We start from the raw sequence: 6,894 nt of genomic DNA on the forward strand, positions 1-6,894 counted from the left end.
GAACAGAGAATTCCTGACAGATCCAAAACAGCACACAGGAAGCCTCCTGTTAAATGCTTCCTGACACTCTTAGTTGAAAACTACAAAATAAATTACCAATAAAATACGTGCTCAGCCTGAGTTCTCGCGGAGTTGCTTCTCTGGGAGCTTTCCCTGTGCTGTCCGTCATAATCCTGTGTTTGTGAGAATTATTCAGTGTCAAACGGCCACAATTGGTGCCCAAACAGGGACCTGAACAGGGACCACCTGAAGGTTTGCTTCTCACCTGTCCCTCAAGCCCGAGCAAGGGAGAAAAAGGACATCCGCTCATCCAGGTAGGAACTATGGTCTTTAAAGCTAGCAACAGAAGAAGCCTTCTAGATGGCACAGTACTTTCACTTTCTCTTTCTGTTATGGTTAATTCTCTTTTTCCTCAACAGCTTGCACGTAAGTATCAGCTTTCCTTTCTGCTTACTCCTGCTGGGTGTAAGGTTTCTGACTCAGACTTAACTAAACTTCTTAAGGTGATTTATACTTGTTGTCCTTGGTATCCACAAGAAGGTTTTTTGAAAATGTCTGATTGGAAACTAGTAGATCATTGGTTAAGAATTGGTGTGGGTATTGTAAATGTACTGCATGTAAACACTTGGAATTTATGCTGTTTCTGCCACAGAAGAGCGAGAAACTCCTTCAGTTCAGTTCAGTTCAATTGCTCAGTCGTGTCCACTCTTGTGACCCCATGAATCACAGCACACCAGGCCTCCTTGTCCATCACCAACTTCCAGAGTTCACTCAAACTCATGTCCATTGAGTCGATGATGGCATCCAGCCATTTCATCCTCTGTCGTCCCCCTCTCCTCCTTCCCCCAATCCCTTCCATCATCAGGGTCTTTTCCAATGAGTCAACTCTTCGCATGAGGTGGCCAAAATATTGGAGTTTCAGCATCAGTCCTTCTAAAGAACACCCAGGACTGATCTCCTTTAGGATGGACTGGTTGGCTCTCCTTGCAGTCCAAGGGACTCTCAAGAGTCTTCTCCAACACCACAGTTCAAAAGCATCAATTCTTAAGCACTCAGCTTTCTTCACAGTCCAACTCTCACATGACTACTGGAAAAACCATAGCCTTGACTAGACGGACATTTGTTGCCAAAGTAATATCTCTGCTTTTCAATATACTGTCTAGGTTGGTCATGACTTTCCTTCCAAGGAGTAAGCGTCTTTAAATATTATGGCTGCAGCCACCATCTGCAGTGATTTTGGAGCCCCACAAAAATAAAGTCTGACACTGTTTCCCCATCTATTTCCCATGAAGTAATGGGACCAGATGCCATGATTTCAGTTTTCTGAATATTGGGCTTTAAGCCAACTTTTTCACTCTCCTCTTTCACTTTCATCAAGAGGCTTTTTAGTTCCTCTTCCCTTTCTGCCATAAGAGTGGTGTCATCTGCATATCTGAGGTTATTGATATTTCTCCTGGCAGTCTTGATTCCAGCTTGTGCTTCTTCCAGCTCTTGGGCTGATCTTATTCCTCTGCCAGAGGCATCTCCACCACCTCCTCATATTATGTCTAAACCTAACTCTATAGAATCAACAAAGACTACTTTACCAGTTCATGAATTTACTCAAGGACTTGCTTGATGACTTCCTAACCTTTCCCAATGTTCTCTGGTAGAAAACGTGGTTAGCAAAGATGTAGAGATGGAAGGGACTATTGATGCTTTCCCTGTCCTTATCAGGACAGGGCAACCTCCTCATCATGAATCTCTTCCCTTTACTGTTTTTAAGGAACTGAAATGCAGTATTCATGACAATGGTATCTCTAGTTCATTTACTAAGGGATTATAGAAAGTACAGGTGGTGGATACCAAATGACTCCCTGGGATTGGTAGGCACTTGTAAAAATGACTTTACCTACTGCTCAATGCTCCTTATAATTACAAGGATATAGAGATTATTGTACTACTCTTGTTTTAAATAATCTTCAAAATGGCATCCCTATTAATGTAGATATGCTTATGGGAGAAGGACAATACAGTGACTGTGGCTATGAAATCCCATGAGCTGAGGAGCCTGGTAGGCTACAATCCATGGAGTCACAAAGAGTCAGACATAACTAAACAGAAGCAGCAGTGATAAAGAGGAAAAGAAACAGAAAAACAGATTTTGAGGCTATTATGTGGACCTAGCATATTCAATGGAGAAGGCAATGGCACCCCACTCCAGTACTTTTGCCTAGAAAATCCCATGGAAGGAGGAGCCTGGTAGGCTGAAGTCCATGGGGTCGCTAGAGTCGGACATGACTGAGCGACTTCACTTTCACTTTTCACTTTCATGCATTGGAGAGGAAATGGCCACCCACTCCAGTGTTCTTGCCTAGAGAATTCCAAGGACGGGGAAGCCTGGTGGGCTGCTGTCTATGGGGTCGCACAGAGTTGGACATGACTGAAGCGACTTAGCAGCAGCAGCATATTGAAAAGCAGAGACATTACTTTGCCAACAAAGGTCCGTCTAATCAAAGCTATGGTTTTTCCTGTGGTCATGTATGGATGTGAGAGTTGGACTGTGAAGAAGGCTGAGCGCTGAAGAATTGATGCTTTTGAACTGTGGTGTTGGAGAAGACTCTTGAGAGTCCCTTGGACTGCAAGGAGATCCAAACAGTCCATTCTGAAGGAGATCAGCCCTGGGATTTCTTTGGAAGGAATGATGCTAAAGCTGAAACTCCAGTACTTTGGCCACCTCATGCGAAGAGTTGACTCATTGGAAAAGACTCTGATGCTGGGAGGGATTGGGGGCAGGAGGAGAAGGGGGCGCCAGAGGATGAGATGGCTGGATGGCATCACTGACTTGACAGACATGAGTCTGAGTGAACTCCGGGAGTTGGTGATGGACAGGGAGGCCTGGTGTGCTGCGATTCATGGGGTCGCAAAGAGTCGGACATGACTGAGCGACTGAACTGAACTACTGTTAACCATTCTCATCTGTTTTTTTCTAATAAAAGTGGAACTTTATTTGCAGGAAGGTCTGCCCTCTTCCCCAGTAACTCAGTTGGTAAAGAATCCACCTGCCATGCAGGAGATCCCGGTTAGGTTCCTTGGTCAGGAAGATCCCCTGGAAAAGGGATAGGCTACCTACTCCAGTACTCTTGGGCTTCCCTTGTGGCTCAGTGGGTAAAGAATCTGCCTGCAATGCGGGAGTCTTGGGTTCAATCCCAGGGTTGGAAAGATCCTTCCTGGAGAAGGGAATGGCTACCCACCCCAGTATTCTGGCCTGGAGAATTCTATAGACTGTATATAGTCCATGGGGTCGCAAAGAGACTGTATATAGTCCATGGGGTCGTAAAGACTGAGCGACTTTCACTTTCACTTTTCAAGCTAATTGCAGTGTTAATACATTCTGAGCCTCCAAATTTTCAATTTGTCAGTCAATAGCATTTTGTAATTTTCCTACAAAGTTCATGTAAGGTTCATTTGCTCCTTGTTTTATAGTAGAAAAGGATCTCTGTGGGACGGTAAGATTGGGTAAACAAAGCCAAGCTTTATGAGCAGCTTCAGAGGTTTGTGTAAAAGTTGGAGCATCCACATTAGTTTGAACAGCCACAGTCATGTATTGTCCTCCCATAAGCATATCTACATTAACAGGTATGTCATTTTGAAGATTATTTAAAGCAAGAGTAGTACAATTAGCTTATGAGATTGCAAATGAAGATTGTAAATGAGACTTGCAGCCCATTTGTAATTTGCCAACAACTAATATAGCAGAAATGTTAAAAGCTTGTGAAAATATAGGAACAGAATCCCATAAAGCTTCTATGCTGGCCACTGCATTAATTTCTCAAAAATGTTTTAACTGTGGCAAACCTAGACATATGCAAAAAAACTGCCATTCTGGTCCAAAAAAAACCTTCTCAAAAATGTCCTCATTGCAATAAGGGTTTCCATTAGGCTAATCAATGCCATTCCACATAATAAGGGGCAGCCTTTGTCGGGAAACTACTGGATGTGGCCAACCCTGTGCCCACAGCAAAAACAGGGGACAAACAAAGAAGAGACTTGAAACATGAATGCCCCAGAATGGAATCCCAACAATCCCTTTCTGAACACCAAGATGGCTCAAAACAAAAACTAATCTCAGATTTAAATGCTGCCACAACTGGCAGTACAGAATTGGACCTTGTTATTACTGAAAGTTGTCTTTTTGATATTATCGATGAAGTTAAATGTATTCCTACAGAAGCTAAAGGTATAGTTGAAATTATTTTAGGCTGCTCCAGCATAACTATGAAAGATATTCATATTTTGCCAGGAGTTTGATTCTGATTACACAGGCAATAGGCAAATTATGGCTCTCTCACATACTTATCAGACAGTAGAGAAAGGGGCAAAACTTGCACAATTATTATTCTTGCCTTGTTTTGTGCCCTCAACAGAAAAGAAGTCCTTTCCTGGATGTTTTAAATCTATGAATGTGGCTTACTGGACTATGCTAATTGACTCAAACCACCTCATATTAACTCTAAAAATTCAAGACCTTTCTTTCAAGGGTTTAATAGACACAGGAGCTGATGTAACTATCATCACAAGACAGGAATGGCCCTCCCACTGGCCTTTAAAAAAGGTCCATGGACAAATGTTAGGTATTGGGGGATTCCAAGAAGATTATCAAAGCACCTTTCCAAAAATCTGTACAGATCCAGAAGGGCATGTTGTTATTAACCATCCTTATGTCATGAATATTCTTACAACTTTATGGGGATGAGATATATTACAAGAGTATCAACTGAAACTGCAAACAAATTTATCCTAAGGGCCACTGCTATTATACCACATTACTCATTATCTGGACTGATGGCCCCTCTGTCTGGATAGAGCAGTGGCCCATGACTAAAGAAAAAAATAGGCATATAGAACAATTGGTTAAAGAACAGTTAGATGCAGGACATATAGAGCCTTTCATGAGTCCATGGAATACTCCCATCTTTATTATCCCCCCAAATCAGGAAAATGGCTTTTAATTCATGATTTAAGAGCAATTAATGCTCAGATGCAACCGATGGGCTCATTACAACCAGGTATTCTAAATCCCTCTCTAATTCCAGAAGATCATGCTATAATAATTATAGATTTTAAGGACTGCTTTTTTTTTTTTTTTTTACCATATCCTTATTTCTTGAAGATAAACAGAAATTTGCATTTTCAGTTCCTAATATAAAGGTAATATATATATATAATATATATATATATATTTATATATATATATATATATATAATATAATAATATAAATGTAAAGGTATCAATGGAAATACTTGCCTTTAGGTATGGTGAATAGCCCCATAATGTGTCAAAGATTTGTAGATCTAATTCTTCAACCATTACAACAACAATTTCTTGATGCCTATACTTATCATTATCTGGAGGACATTCTTTTAGCTCACTCTTCACCACAAAAATTAACAGAAATTCTTTCTTCATTACAGACATATTTGAATTCACAGGAATTAATTATAGCTCCAGAGAAAATCCAAAGTCTGCCCCCATGGAAATATCTTGGCTTTCAAATGTTACAGAAAACAATTACTCCTTTATAATTTTCTTTCATGGTTCCAGAAGCATTAACAGTTTATTCTTTACAGCAATTCTTGGGTCACTTAAATTGGGTACAACCTAGCTCAGGCATCCCAGCATATGCAATGTTTCCTTTATTTCAATTATCTCAGGGGAATGAAGACCCTACTTCACCCTGCTGTTTTTCTCCTCAACATTATGCTTATTACAGTTCAGCACTGCTTATGCCAAACATTTTCTTGACAGGTGTGTTCCTTCACATCCTTTTTCACAGATTCTTCTTTCACAAAACATACTCTTACAGCAATACTTGCTCAAATCTTACCTAAAGAGATAAACATCATTGAATGGATACATTAATCAACCAAAATACTGTATCCTTCCTTATCTGCAGGCAAGACTACATCTATTACAGCAAAGATGCTTACATCTCCGTCGCCTTACTGGCTCAGATCCACAATTTATATGGGATTATCTAGAGAAAATGTGGAATCATTACATCAAACTAACGAACAATTTCAAATTTCCATATCAGATTTTACAGGGGAAGTTATTTACAACTTGCTGATGGATAAAATAATTTCTATTTTATCATTAGTCCCCTTTTCTTTACATCCTATTATTTCTAAGCATCCTATTCCTAACACTCTATACAAATGGTGGTCAAACTCACTTACCCTCTATACAGATGGCAATCAAGCTCGAGGAACAGTAACCTGGAAGGAAACCTCAGGATGAAAAAAGATCTTTACCAGCCCCCAAGCTTCCCCACAACCTTCTGAATTAGTGGCTGTCTTGCTTGTTTTACAAACCTTGCAAACTTCCTTTAATCTCTCAACAGATTCCTTTTATGTTGTCAATATCATTCGACAAGATGCCCAATTCTATTTTAAATACTTCAATAGATAAACCATTACTCTCCCTCTTTGTTTCTGTTCAAACTCTTTTAACTAAATGACAACATCCTTTCTTTACAGCTTATATTGAGGACATACACAATTTCCTGGAGTTCTTGTTTGGGAGATCAGCAAGCCGATTCTTCTCTTCACCTTGTAGAATCATTGTTTACTGAGGCCTTTCAATCACATCAATTCTTCCACTAGGGTGCCAAGGCACTACATAAACCATTTGCTCTAACCCTAATGCTGCTGCTGCTGCTAAGTCGCATCAGTTGTGTCCGACTCTGTGCAACCCCATAGACGGCAGCCCACCAGGCTCCTCCGTCCCTGGGATTTTCCAGGCAAGAGTACTGGAGTGGGTTGCCATTGCCTTCTCCAATGCATGAAAGTGAAAAGTTAAAGTGAAGTCTCTCAGTCATGTCCGATTCTTCCAGACCCATGGACTGCAGCCTA

The sequence above is a fragment of the Bos indicus x Bos taurus genome, chromosome 25 (genome assembly GCF_003369695.1).
Source record: "Bos indicus x Bos taurus breed Angus x Brahman F1 hybrid chromosome 25, Bos_hybrid_MaternalHap_v2.0, whole genome shotgun sequence".
In the NCBI taxonomy this organism is placed as follows: domain Eukaryota; kingdom Metazoa; phylum Chordata; class Mammalia; order Artiodactyla; family Bovidae; genus Bos; species Bos indicus x Bos taurus.